General features: G+C 44.4%; 1 protein-coding gene across 1 annotated transcript in view; it reads left to right on the top strand.

Annotated features, from left to right (window-relative positions):
- scn5lab (sodium channel, voltage gated, type V-like, alpha b) overlaps nucleotides 1–15,175 on the top strand; it is a 371,240-nt gene that overhangs the window by 286,828 nt on the left and 69,237 nt on the right. The window lies entirely within an intron of this gene.

Below are 15,175 nucleotides of genomic sequence, written 5' to 3'. Positions count from 1 at the left end.
TTTTGCGTGGTTGTTTAAGCTTAATGTTTGGTTTATTTTCAGTTGCAGTTTGCAAAGTAATAACGGAAAAGTTCAAGGCTGAACCAAATCCTACATTTACTGTGGAGGTTTTACCTCAGTTAGCTGAAACTTTCTATCATTACTAATTCTAATTATAGGAAAACTTCCATTCTTCACTAATTGTCTTCTGCAAACCAGATCCTGTTTGTGTCATCTGCAACTCGTATTGTACCTCAGATTGAATCACATTGCCTTGCTGACTCTCTCAGGAATGAGTGGTGATGTTTCAAAATATTGATGGATTAAAGTCTTTACAATTTGAAAATTTCAGATCTTAATTTTTAGCAATGGCCTGAGTCCCCAAATTGAGAAAAGCCTAAGAAGAGGCTCCCTGATTGCTCAGCAAATGCATCGACTGGGTAGCTGAGATAGGTAGACCAGAGAAATCCCAGGTTAGATTGCAAATAGAGCTGAATTAACTGTCTCTGCCACAATGGTTAGCAGAGGTTCTAGAATTGGCCTAGGTTAAGGAAAGAAAGATTCCTGGTCCTGATCACTATCCAGCAACTCCGACAACAGCAACTTGCCTGTCACACAATAAAGCATCCCACGACACTTCACAGGAGCATTAATCAAAAACCGAACGACAACCGGCAATATTAGAGCGTCAAGCAATGGTGTGAAGCTACCACTCGTGGGATTGTAACTGGATGCCTCTAAGTCAAATCCTCCTAAACAAAATTTGACACCAAGCCACGTAAGGGGATGACAGGTGACCCAAAAGCTTGGCCAAAGTGGTAGGTTTTAAGGAGCCTCTTAAGGAAGAAGAGAGAGACGGAGAGGTCTAAGAAGGGAATGTCAGAGTTTAGGGTCTAGTCAACTGAAGGCGCAGCCACCAATATGGAGCAATGAAAATTGGGGATGAACAAGAGACCAGAATTGGGAGAAGCATGGATATCTCAGAGGGCTGTGGGGCTGGAGGAGGTTACAGAGATGGGAGGGGCAAAGCCAAGGAGGAATTTGAAAATGAGAATTTTAAAATGGAGGAGTTGCCAGACCAGAATCAATGTAGGTCAGCAAGCACAAGGGTGATGGCTGAACAAGACGATGCAAGTTCTGATATGGACAGCAGAATTTTGGATGAGCTTGTTTATTGGGATGGGGAGGGAAATGGAACATAGGGTGAGGGAATGGGAAGAAAGAATTGACGAGGGAGAAAAAGACAATCCAGAAACATTTTTGTGCTTCCATGAGTGAAATATCTGATAGCATCTTGTATTATTAAATCATAAAACGACCAACATAAATCCTGGGGCCTCTGAACATGATGCTTGCTTTGCATTGACTTCAGAGTCTTACATTGATTGCAATGGATACATGCACACGTATCAACTAAGGCTTATTAGGATGCATACAATACAAGTTTATAACAAATATCAGGTAAATTCAGGCATTCCTGTGAGCATAATTTAAAGCTTAGGCATAAGAATATTATTCTCCCATCAGTTTACTAATAAATAGCCCCTTATCCATGATTAACATCCAGAATTAACTTTCATTCTTAATAATGTTTAGACTCAGAAAGTGAACACCATTGTCCCTTGCACTGTGTTTTTTGACTCTTGCCTGCATTAGTCACATTTGACAACACGGTTACAGACCAGAAATGTGGATTGTTAGATTGTTCTGTGCAGTCGGAGTGTGGTGTGCTTCTGAAAGCTCAAGCCAGTAGAAGATCCCATGACTGTATTTGAAAAGTAGGAAGTTCTGCCACTGAAATAAAAACAAGAAATGCTGGAAAAACTCAGCAGGTCTGGCAGCATCTGTGATGAGAGAAGCAGAGTTAACGTTTCAGGTCAGTGACCCTTCTTCAGAACTGACCTGAAACGTTAACTCTGCTTCTCTTTCCACAGATGCTGCCAGACCTGCTGAGTATTTCCAGCATCTCTTGTTTTGATTTCAGATTTCCAGCATCTGCGGTATTTTGCTTTTAAGTACTGCCACTGTCCTGGCCAACACTTATCCCTAAATCAACATTCTCAAAGCAGATTAACTGGCCGTTTTTCTCATTGTTGTTTGTGGAACCTTGCTGTGTGCTCATTGGCTGCCACATTTGCCAACTTGGATAGAACTTCAAAAGTCATTCATTGGCTGGGAAGCATTTGGAACATCCTGAGGATGTAAACATTGCTACATATGCAAGTTTTACCTTCTCTATACCTCAGATTGCACTTGCCCTTAGCCCAGGACCCACATTTACTGTCCCAGACAATCGTTCCTGGGCAGTTGAGGGGAGATGCTACTTTTCTGCCTCTGCATTTACACAGGAGACTATTACGGAGCTAAGCATTTTCCCAGAGGATGATGGGCAGATGACATCCACCACAGGGACAAGCTCTTCCTTTGGGCATGACTGCAATAAACATTTATGCCACTTTCCAAGCCAAGGCTGGTGCCAAATGCCACGTCAACGTCAGCCAGTCTTTCGCAGATGCATCAAGCGGGTGATGGAGACTTTGCTTGCAAAGGAGCAACGTGCCTGTCACTACTTCCTGCACAAAGAAGGAATCAGCTCCCTCGGGCTCAGTATCAGACTGAGCATTTCCACACCCAATTGTTACGACCAGGTGAGAAAGGTGTCTAGTGTTCCCTTTCAGCCTTTACCTGGTCTTACTGTAACAGGGTTTAATTTTAAACACACCGTGTTTTTAGCTCCCCCTTGGTGAATCCTTGTTCACCGCTTTCCAATTATAAGGCCAAGAAACCAGCACAAACAGGCTTTCTTAGGTTTAAAGAAGAAAAGTTGAAATTTATTAAACTTGAACTTAAACTCTATTTCAGTTGACGCCTATGGATACACAACGCACTCACGCCAGCATGCAAATGCAATGCATACATGCAAATAGAGACAGAAAGGAGCAGAAGAAAAAATAAAGTGGAAAAGTTTGAGGCAATATCTGAAGAGCTTTTGTTATGGTTCTTCGAGCTCACTGTAGAGTCCTTGATTGTAGGTAGATCTTGCTTTTCGTTGGGGCCCAGTATTCTCCTTAAACCTTGTTCACTGTAGGAGACTTTTCTTTCTTGGGGTTCATGTGTCTTCAATGGATTGAGAGGCTTGTGAGAAAGAGATGGGAGCAGACAGGAGAGATCTTCTCAGTCCAGGAGCAAACAGACACTCTCAGTTCAAACTATTTGTACAATTCAGAAAGCCCAAGGTTGCCCAGCAGGTTAGTCATGCGACTAACTGGTCTGACCACGCCTTGGATTGTATCACGTTAGCAGTCTCTGGAATGTTCCTCTTACACACAGCACCTGGTGATCAAGGTCTATTGTGGGTTGAATTTATCAGGGAATGGTCCTTTGTCCTTGCAATCACCATCTGTTATTATGCAAATGTCTTTTCCAGCCACGGCTGATCTGTTTCTTTCTTCACTCCAGTAACAGTTTAAAATCAATGTTCATGACAAAACCTCCACACCCAGCCGAATGAAATGCAATTTGAGAAAAGGCACATTGCATTAAATGGGTCGAGAGAAAATATAAGATACAGAAAAAAAACATGCATTTCTCTCATTCATTCACAAATCCTAAAACTTATTAAAACTGCATTTTTGGCATCCCAGTAGACCGTGGTTCTTTTTTGGGGAAGTTTCTCTTCCGTTTGCCCATTTCCATGGCTGCATAGGGTCTTTGTTCCTGCTGAGATAATTTTATTTCCAGGAGAGTCAGTAGTGGGCGGGTCTGTTGTGAACTCTCCTTCAGTGCTTTGCTGAGTCATGCAAAGGCTTTTGACTTTAGGGGGATGGGTGGTTCTCTTTTTATGACTGTGGGGGAGGATTCTTTGCTAATGTCCCCTTTGTCCCAGAAGACACTTCTGTCTGCAGGTAATTGTGCAGACTCTACTGCTTTCCCCTGTGGCACTTCGACTAGGTGAGGCATCACCTTCATAGTTTCCCTGCCCCCTAAAGGTCTTTCTTTGTCTCTGCAGGTTCCTGTAAAGGCTGTTAGCAACTCTGGTGGGGTGCTTCTAATGTCTGCATTTATGTCGGAGGGTGTGGGGGTCTAGCTTTTCACATTTATCGGGGTTGGCTGACCAGACAGTAAGGGTTTTCATCCGGGATTCCTCCCGGACTTCTTTTAACCTGCCGTCTTTTATCACTTCTTCCCCTTCCCTTTCTGAACTTTTGCCAGCCTTGTGCCTGCCTGGACCCTTTTGTTCTCGGTGGGGGTCCCTTACAGTTCACCAACCCTCTGTTGGAGGGTCCTCCTAACACCAGTACAGGACTTAGGGGTGCAGGTTTCACTGTAGGTTGGTGTTTCCCCTCAACCTGGCACATGTGGCAACTCCTGCAGTACTCCACCACATCTTTGTGGAGTTTTGGCCAGTCAAACTGCTGTCTTATGCAGGCTTTGGTCTTTTGTATACCGGCATGTACAGACACTGTAGTCTCGTGGGCCCTTTTTAATATTTATCTCTGATACCTCTGTGGCGCCACTAATGGTGAACTACTGTCCACTCCTTTACCTCAGGTCTGTTGGGAGAACTCCACTTCCTCATCAGTACCTCATTCTTTAAATAGTAGCAATCAGGGACTCCCTCTGGTTCACTTTCAGACTGGGCAGCCTGTGCTAACGCTTGCAATACTGGGTTGGCTCACTGAGTCTCAGCTAGGGAAAATCCATTTAATTCATTCCCTGGGTCTTCTAACTTTCCAAAGAAAGTCTCAGACAGACAGACCTCATGGTCATCTGCCTGCAGTGCCAATGCAGTCTCCTCTGGGGGAGCTGGTTTGATCACTACACATTCAGGGAAACTGCAGGAGACCGTCTCTTGACACCGCCCTGTCTCTGACCTCCTGCAGATTCGCCTCACTACTGGGGGGCCTACCACCTTCAGTCCCACCAGATCATTATCTAGGAACATGTCAACCCCATCCACAGGCAAACTAGGGACAATCCCTACAGTCACCGGTCCCGAAACTAGGTTAAGCTCCAAGTGCACCCTGTGTACCGGTAGAGGCATACCTTGCCCTCCAATACCATTCACCGCCATTGTTGTGTTCACTGCACTCTCTGGGGGAATTGTCAGGCCTTTTCCCTTTAAAAGGGATCTGGTGGACCCTGTGTCCCTAAGAATCACTATGGGCTTGCTTGCCCTACTCGAGGGGTATGGGTTACTTTCCCTTCAAACACAAAAGCCTGAGAAGCTTCAGGAATCCTATTCAATTTTCCTGCACTTGCAGCTGTAAGCTTCCTGGGTCTCACTCTGACTGCAGTTAAAGCCACAGCTTGTTCTGCTGTGCTTTCCATCAGCTTCCGTTCTTCACTGAACGGGTGTGCTCTGATTAACCCTACAGGTTTTCCCTTTAGTTTCCAGCAGTCAGCTTTTAAACGCCCTGCTTTATTACAATGGAAGCACACCAGCCTCCAGGTCTCACTCTTGCTCACGGCACTTTCCTGTTTGGCTCGAGGAGGGCCCCCTGTGTCTCCTGCTTCGCTTTCTCTCTCAGGACTGCTTGGGCTGCTCGCACTTTCCCACCCTTTGTCCCTTTCAGATTTGTGGGGGTGACTAGGAAAGGTTCTCCCCTGAGAAACCGACTTATAAATTAAAGCAAACTCATGGGCCAGAATGGCCGCTTGCCGTGCTCTCTGGACCAGCTGCTCCTCTACATGGGTCTTTATGGAGAGTGGGAGAGAGTGTTTAAATTCCTCTACCAGAATTACTTCTTTGAGATTCTCATAGCTGAGCTGTACTTTAAGAGCCCTCAGCTACTGGTCAAAAGCCAGCTGCTTATTTCTTTCAAACTCCAGGTAAGTTTGATTAACTTGCTTCTTGAGGGTTCTAAACTTTTGGCGATAGGCTTCAGGTACTAATTCATATGCCCCGAGGTTAGCATTTTTTGTCAGTTCATAATTTGATGAACTCTCATCTGTCAACAGGGAATAAACCTCATGGGCTTTTCCTGTTAGCTTGCTTTGCAATGAAAGAGGCCATGTCTCAGCTGGCCATTTTAGCTGCCGTGCCAGTTTCTCAAAGGACATAAAAAATATTTCTACATCCTCCTCATTGAATCTTGGAATTATTTGAGCTAATTTTAACAATTCTGTACCCAGCCCTGAATTACGCTCCTCCAGATTGGCCATGCTTTCACTGGGGTTACTCTGTCACCCCTAGTTAACTCAAGCTGCTTCAGCTCTCTTTCTTCACATTCCTTCTGGAATATTCTTTCTCTCTCTCTCTCCTCTCTCTCTCGTTCCTTCTCTTGTCTTCTCTCTCTCTCCTCTCTTTCTTCCTCTTCATGTTCCTTCTGGAAGGCTTTCTCTTTCTCCCTCTCCTGCCTCTCTCTTTCTCTCTCCTGTTCCTTCTCCTGTCTTTTTCTTCATGTTCCTTCTGGAAGGCTCTTTCTTTCTCCCTCTCCTCTAATTCAAGTTCCCTGTGTTCCAATTATAGCTTTGCTAGCAATACCCTATCGGGATCTACTTCTAACCCTGTTTCTGCTTCTTCAGGTTTAAAGGAAAAATGGTTGGCCACTAGCTTTAGTAGTTCAGACTTCCTTCCCTTGCCATGTACAGTGATCCCACACTGTTCAACCATTTTCCTCAATTCCTCCGTAGACAGTGCTTTTAACTTATCCCAAGTTCTTCACCCTGGCTTGGTGAGCTATGAGCTTCAGTTGCAGACAGGTTAGTATTCAGTCACAACCAACCACAAGAAAACCTGTATTGAAATCTTGCTCTTTTTTGATTGGGAACAATTTGGCTTCCCACTTCCAATTTCTCTTGTTTGCCTGTGGGTCAATTCCAGACCCTAGCACCCAAATTTCTGTTACGACCAGGTGAGAAAGATGTCTAGGGTTCCCTTTCAGCCCTCACCTGGTCTTACTGTAACAAGGTTTGGTTTTAAACACACCGTGTTTTTTAGCTCCCCCTTGGTGAATCCTTGTTCACCGCTTTCCAATTATAAGGCCAAGAAACCAGCACAAACAGGCTTTCTTAGGTTTAAAGAAGAAAAGTTGAAATTTAATGAACTTGAACTTAAACTCTAATTCGGTTGACGCCTGTGGATACACGACGCGCCCATGCTAGCATGCATACGTGATACATACTTGCAAATAGAGACAGAAAAGAGCAGAAGAAAAAATAAAGTGGAAAAGTTTGAGGCAATATCTGAAGAGTTTTTGTTATGGTTCTTCGAGCTCGCTGTAGAGTTCTTGAATGTAGGTCGATCTTGCTTTTCGTTGGAGCCCAGTATTTTTCTTAAACCTTGTTCACTGTAGGAGACTTTTGTCTCTTGGGGTTCATGTGGATTGAGAGGCTTGTGAGAAAGAGATGGGAGCAGACAGGAGAGATCTTCTCAGTCCAGGAGCAAACAGACACTCTCAGTTCAAACTGTTTGTACAATTCAGAAAGCCCGAGGTTGCCCAGCAGGTTAGTCATGTGACTAACTGGTCTGACCACGTCTTGGATTGTATCACCTTCGCAGTCTCTGGAATGCTCCTCTTACACACAATACCTGGTGATCAAGGTCCATTGTGGGTTGAATGTGTCAGGGAATGGTCCTTTGTCCTTTCAATCACCATCTGTTAATATGTAAATATTTTTTCCAGCCACGGCTGATCTGTTTAACAAGTTCTTTCTTCACTCCAGTAACAGTTTAAAATCAATGTTCAAGACAAAATTAATGTGCCTCATTCTTGGCATGTGGGGGCCTAGCATGACACACAATGCTCCTGTTTCATCGACTGTCAGGAGATGGATGAGAGCATCCAGGGTGAGCAATCTGACCTGCACTTAGCTGCTTCCTCCAGTGACACACTTACACTTGAGTGTCCCCCCTACGTTTTAATGGATTACTTTCTCTCTCGGATTTTGTTAATGCCACTAGGCCAGCTTGGATTGATTCACCCATGCAGTTTTCCTTCCTTCCTCTGTCCTTTTAGATGAGATAGAATCCACCGTACAAGGTATTGCTCAGCACCAGCCATGTCCTCCCTTCCACAACCCAATGCACAGAAGAAGGCCATTCAGCCCATCATGCCTGTGCCACCTCTTTGGAAGTTTAGTCCCCCTCTCCCCCACTTGCTCTTACCCCAAACCCCTGCAAATGGAGAAAGAGGATATATATAAGAACATTCCACCAAAGACCATTTGGGGACAATGTGACTCAGAATCTATTGCATCATTTTAAAGGGGCAGGTGAAATTCGCACAGCCTAATAAGAGCTTTTTGCAGCATTTAATTGTGGGCCGGTTAGCTCAGTTGGCTAGAGTGTGATGCAGAAAAATGCCAACAGTGGAGGTTCAGTGCCCCATACTGACCGTGGTAGTTCATGGAGCCCTGCCTCATGCTTGCAGAGTGGATCCCCTCATAACCAACTATATCTAATAGGAAGAGGTTCTTTTGGGGCTATGGCTAGATCAACAGTATTTAAGGCAATGCGAGTTGAAACTCTCAGCTCTTTAATGGCTCACAGTATCAAATATGATTTCAAATTGGTGGATTTATTCAGTCTCTTTAAAGAAACACCAACAAATGCCTGATTTTGTCCCATTCTCTCAAAGGTAGATGGGCGATGGCTATTTTCTGCAAAGTTTCTGGAGCTCTGTCAGGTACAGTTCAGCCAGCTATTGCATCTGCTTAATGGATGAGACATAAGAAGATTTGTTATCTGATATGATACCTTCAGATGCTTTTTGACTATTTGTCCCATACTGAACCATTTATGTTCATGTTACTTTAACAATAATGTTTCTAACCCTTTAAGGACCGCATCCCATTTCAAAACAAAGCTCAAATTTAATAATGAATATGTTGACACAGGCTGCCTGAATTGAACGTACCAATATTAGAAAATGGCGAGCAGGAAAAGGCCAGATCAAGCCTGCCGTACACTTGTGAAACCTGGGGCATCATGGCAAGAAACTTCCAACCTACCCACCACCATGACAGAGGCAAAAAAAAACTGGGAAAGAAAACCCAGGGCCATAAAGAGAAAGGAAAATTGTTCTCCGACCCCCACAGGTGATCAAAACCAGTTCAGGACCATGCATGCATTAACTGTTTTCTTGCCTTCTATATGATGCCATCTCTACCCCTGCCAAGAATCATTCCAGCTCCCTTTTGAAGGCTTGCAGAGAGGGGAGGCAGTGACGTACTGGTAATGTCACTGAACTAGTAATCCAGAGGCCCAGACTAATGCCCTAAGGGACATGGGTTCAAATCCCACCACGGCAGCTGGTAGAATTGAAACTCAATTAATTAATAAAAATCTGGAATTGAAAGTTAGTCTCAGTAATGGTGCCATGAAATCATCGATTTTCATAAAAACCCATCTGGTTCATTCATGTCCTTTAGGGAAGGAAATCTGCTGTCCTTACCCGGTCTGACCCACATGTGACTCCAGACCCACTGCAATGTGGTTGGCTCTTAACTGCCCTCTGAAATGGCCCAGCAAACCATTCAGTTCAAGGCAATTAGGGCTGGGCAATAAATGCTGGCCTTGCCAGTAATGCTCACATCCCATGAAAGAATAAAAAAGAGTCAGCACCCACCAAACCAGCAGACAATGTATTCCAGAGTCTCATTACCCTCAGAGAAAAGAGGAACTCCCTCATAGCCAGTCTATTCCTAATCTTATGGTTTAAATGCATGGCCTCTGCTCCTTCCCATTCTGTTAAACTTAATAATCTATCGACAGGCTCACAATCCAGTCCTTTCATTATTTTATACACCTTTCAGGTCACCTCTAAGTCTAAAGCAAATAGGCATGGCTCTTTAAGCCTATCTGAGTAACTAAGGTTCTTTCAGCTTTCTTGTAGCTCTCCTCTGAACCTTTTCCAAAGCCACAATATCATCCATCATGTGAATGAACCAACACTGAATGCAGTAGAAACACCATGTAGTGTGTCACTGAGCTTTACAGACCAAGATGGTCCTGTAGCTGTTGTGTATGCTGAGTTGGCTGGTTCCAACAGGCACAGTGGTAGGTGTTGCCCTCAGTTTACCCGCTGGGCCAAGAGGGGGAAACATACGGCCTCTGTTGATGAATCCTATCTAACGCGTCCTTGCTAGAAAGTGCATATAAGTGAATGTTGGGTGAGGACAGCTTGACCTTGGCTGTGTGATGTCCCGCATGGATAAATAACCTGCCAACACTCAGTGGATGATTGTAACTCTTGACAGTGGCAGAAAACAGGGCAGAGACAGATTGGCCAACCGTTATACACGCCATCTAATTTCTCTTTCTAATGGCCATTTCGATGGGCTACGAATACCCATGAAACTGCACCTCTAGGTGTTTTGGCACCTTCACATGAGGAAGGGGAGAAAGAGGGAATTGGGAAGTATTATAGGATTGCCCTATGTCAGGAGCAAGGAACAACAAGAACTAATAACCCACCAAGCTTGTCCCATTCTTTAGGTCTAATTACAGGCCCTGCTAATCTTGTTATCAACTCCCTTCTGCAGAAGGTCTTCCCTGGCTGGTGCTTCCATTCCAATTTTCTTTTACTGTGAGATCTGTTGTGTGACCGTTTTCTCCAGCTTTGTGTCACTCAGAGAGCACTGTCACATCAAACATCCACAACATCAATCCTCCTCTCCCAACTTTGTAACCTCAACTCCAGAACATGACTATGATCAATGAACACTTAGTTAGACAGAAAACTACACGCAAATGCATTCCTGCCACACTGTAATAAACCTTCATGGCCAGACTGTGTTTGTGTGTGTGCACCGAGACATCCCACCTCCTCGGCAATGCCAGTCTGTTTAATCCAGTGAAACAGCGTGAAAAGTGTCAACTCTGACCTAAAGTTCATCCATAGGTGAGTAAGCTGTTAAAAGTACTCTCTGACATTTATGGCCAAATGGTCCTATCATTAACTCAGGGAACTGAAACAGGTTAACAGCCACGCTAACAAATTTACCACAAGTAAATTTGGAGCAACTTTAAGCCCTAATTTATTTTTGTGGAATAAAATGATGCCAAGTGACGCTCTGAGTTGTTGTTTTTGACATTGGCAGCTGCTGCCAAGCTGCTGAAACAACTGGTCGTGGTGGTGGTAGTACACACCAGTCCACAGGATGTGTCACCATTTCCCTCTTTCACCAGCTAGTGACGCCCAAATACAATAGTGGACATTTAGGGCTTTCATGGTCACGCTTGCAAGCATCCTTGAAGCAGAGTTTTGGGCGTTCCACTGGTCGTCTGGCCCTGCCTACTTCACCAAACAGAAGGTCCTTAAGTATGGTCTTCCATCCTGCGAACGTGTCTGATCCACCAAAGCCACCTCTGTTTGATTAGTGCCGTCACACTTGGGATTCTGCCTTTGAGAGGACTGCTGCATTTGTGATTTTGTCCTGCCAGGATATACCCATAATGCACTGCAGACAGTGAAGATGGAAATTATTGAGCTTCATTTCCTGGTAGCTCTAAGTCGGCCATGTTGCACAGCCATACAGCAAGGTGCTGAGAACACAGGCCTTATAAACCATCAGTTTGGTCCTAAGGGTCAGCTGGTGTTATCCCATGCGTGTTTCGTAAGTCGGGAAAAGCTGGTAGCTGCTTTCCCCATGTGTGTATCGAGCTCTGCATCAAGGGACAGATTGTCTGTTACCATGGACCCAAGGTAGCAGAGTCTGCTAACCACTTCCCGTGGGGTGTTATTTAGTGTGATCAGGAGCAGAGATGCAACATCTTATCCCATGACCTTGGTTTTCTTGATGCTTATCTTCAAGGAGAACAAGTTACAGGCACGGGAGAGACAGTCCATGAGTCTTTGTAGCTGAGTTTCTGTGTGAGCAATTAGCGCAGCATCATCAGTGTAGAGGACTTCTCTGATCAGGACGTGATGTGTTTTTGACTTCGCTTTCCGCCTTGATGGATTGTAGAACTTGCCGTCTGACCTAGTGTGCAAGTAGACTCCTTCCATATCTGCATGGAAGGCGAAGGTCAGGAGCATGGAGAAGATGATGCCAAACAGAGGGGAGGTGGGTTTGGATACAACCCTGTTTCACTCCATTCTTCACTGCAAAACTGTTGGAAGCGGAGTCATCAAATTGTACAGTGCAGTGCATGTTGTCATGGAAGGAGCAGGTGAGACTGAGGCGCTTTGGTGGGCAGCCAATTTTTCCCAAAATCTTGTAGAGCCCTGCTCTGCTGACTGTGTCGAATGCCTTAGTGAGATCTATGAAAGTAAGGTAAAGGGGTATATTCTGTTCCCTACACTCTCTTGTAGCTGGCGTATGGCGAAGATCACACCCACAGTAGATCTGCCGGCACGGAAACCGCACTGTACTTCCGGGTACATTCGGTCTGCAAGTAAATGGAGTCTTTTCAGTTGTGACCCTAGCAAAGACATCTCTGTGGCGCGAAGGAATGAGATACCCCTGTAGTTATTTCAGACTCTTCTGTTGCCTTTGTTTTTGTATAGTGTAATGATTTTGGCATCACACATCTCCTGTGGAACAGAGCCTACTTTTCAGCAGAGAAGGAGAAGGTCATAAAGGTGTGGCAATAGATGGAACTTTCCGTGCTTGAGCACTTCGGTTGGGATTCCATCCTTGTCCAGTGCCCTTCTGATCACTAGGTGGTCTATGGCCTTCTCGAGCTCCAGTGACGAGGGTTCTTCATCTGACTCATCCATGCCTGGAAATTGAGGGAGAGCATCGAGCTCAGACTGGGATGTCCAACTCACAGTGTGTTCAGCCCAGTGAGATTTATGATGGTGACAAGTGATAAAGAGACAAGCACACCCTTTAGAAAAGCTGCAAAAGATATTATCTTGCAACTGAAAGAATGAATTCAATTACAACCTTTGTGAAGCTTGAAGCTTTTAAGCTTGGCGAATACAGAAAGGACTAATCAAACCTTCTCCCTCTGAAGCTACGTGTGTAGTTCAGACACAACACAGCTTGTGAGGTTTCTATCTGGTGAATAAGTGGGTCATTATGGGGCTGATGACAAAATAACATCTTCACATTTAGCTGAAAAAACTGTCATCATTCTTGTCGAACACACTTAGCTGGCAAACAGGTGGTCTTTAGAGGATTTTTGACAGGAAGCTTTGATGGCCAGGAGATGCCTTCCAATGTGTACACCACACCTTCTCAGCCCATTTGGGTGAACTTCACGTTGCCATGGCAATTCTCTTAATTCGCCTTCATTTTTTTCTTTTCCTGGATTAAATGCAAATGTGTTTTATGTCAATCAGAACAATCGGTTTCCTTTTCTTGAGCGTAACTCCTAAGGCAGTGATGATTTATCTACACTGCTCTAAGCCTGAAATGACAGAATTGCATTCTGAAACTCAATTGGAAATAGAGGATTGTTTGTTTAGCAAGGCTATTAAGGGCTACGGAACCAAGGCACTTGGATGGCATTAACATCAGCCATGATCTAATTGAATGGCAGAACAGGCCCGAGGGGCTGAATGGCCTACTCCGATGTTCCTATTTCTCACCATTGTCTGCCATTTCTATGGTTATTTATTATTTTTTCTTCTCCTTCTTCATGCTGTCCCAGTTTGTTGCAGCAGAGAAGTAAGGCAAGGCTGCTAGGCCTCTACCAATGCTGCCCGATCTCCAGCTCAGGAGGTGAGAAAGCAACGTGGATGTGGAAGAATGGTTAGAGCACAGAAGAAGGCCATTCAGCCCATTGTGTGCATGCTAGCTCTCTGCAAGATCAACTCACCTAGCTCTACTGCCCCACTTTTTCCCCGTAGCCCTGCAAATTTGTTCTCCACACATCATTGCCCAATTCTCTTTTCAAAGCCATGATTGAATCTGCCTCCAACACACTCTCAGGCAGTGCATTCCACATGCTAACAACCCGCTGCGTAAAAATGTTTATCCTCATTTTGCCGTTGCTTCTTTTGCCAATCGCCTTAAATCGGTGCACCCTGCTTCTTTCTCCGTCCTTCCGCTAATTCTCCCTATCTACTCTGTCCACACCCCTCATAATTTCCAACACCTCTATCAAATCTCCTCTTAATCTTCTCCTCCAAGAAGAACAGCCCCAGCTTCTCCAATCTATCCACATAACTGAAGTTCCTCATCCCTGGAACCATTCTCATGAATCTTTCCTGCATTCTCTCTAATGCCTTCACATCCCTGCTTTTCCTGCTCCACCATGCAGCCCTTTCAGATGCTATGCTCCTAAAAGTCCCTCTCTTCTCCTCCTAACAATGCCCCCAACCATTTCCTCATGTCCTTTCCTCTCATTAAGGTTTTTCTATTTAATGTAAGGCACACTATATAAATGCAAGTTTTAATTGTGGTCTATAGGTGAGGCCTAGGTTGACCCTTTGGTTTTCTTAGCCTCTCAGAGCAGAAGTACCTGATCTCCATCCTGGGCCTCAGAGATGCCGAGAGCATGGCTGGGATCAAAAACACTGAAATTAATATGAAGTACAGCCTAACACCCATGACCCACTACCCTATTGCACAGTAGGTTAGCCTCAGCATTACTGCACCATTGCCCAGATTCGAACCTTATAAAAAATATATTCAGTGCAAGTGGAAGCTTGAAATTGAAGCTAAAGCCATATTAAAATATGGTAAATATTGAGTACCATTTCAGGTCAACTCTTATTTTAGCAGAACTGGAGGTGACCTGATAGAGAAGATTATTATTATGAATAGATTGGACAGGATAGACATCGAGAGAATGTTTCCACTAGTGGGAGAATCCAAAACTAGGGGCCATGATTGCAAGGTAGTCACTAATAAATCCAATGGAGAAATAAGGAGAACTTTCTTTACTTAGAGAATGGTTAGAATGTAGAACTCAGTGCCATAGGAAGTGGTTGAGACAAATAGCTTAGATGCTTTCAAAAGGAAACTAGACGAGCGCATGAGAGAAAAGGGAATCGACAAATATGCTGAAAGGCTGAGCTGAGGCAAATGAAATGGGAGGAAACTCATATGGAGTATAAACTCCAGCACAGGCTAATTGGGCCACATGACCTGTTTCAGTGTATATTTTCTATGTGATTCAATGTAATTGGAAGGGAATAACTAGCAGCCAGCATCCATTGCTGTTCCAGATTGTAGTCAGTTGCAGAGAGGTAAAGTCTGGAGTCGTAAGGAAGAGGACTGCAAACCTTAACCACTACATGTGTTCATTTGATTTTCTTTTTAACCTTTCTTAAAAATATTCCCCAAAAACAAACAA

This window comes from Heterodontus francisci, chromosome 2 (genome assembly GCF_036365525.1).
Source record: "Heterodontus francisci isolate sHetFra1 chromosome 2, sHetFra1.hap1, whole genome shotgun sequence".
Lineage (NCBI taxonomy): Eukaryota > Metazoa > Chordata > Chondrichthyes > Heterodontiformes > Heterodontidae > Heterodontus > Heterodontus francisci.
Note: the sequence above shows the minus strand (reverse complement) of the source record. Positions and strands in the feature narration are given on the sequence as shown.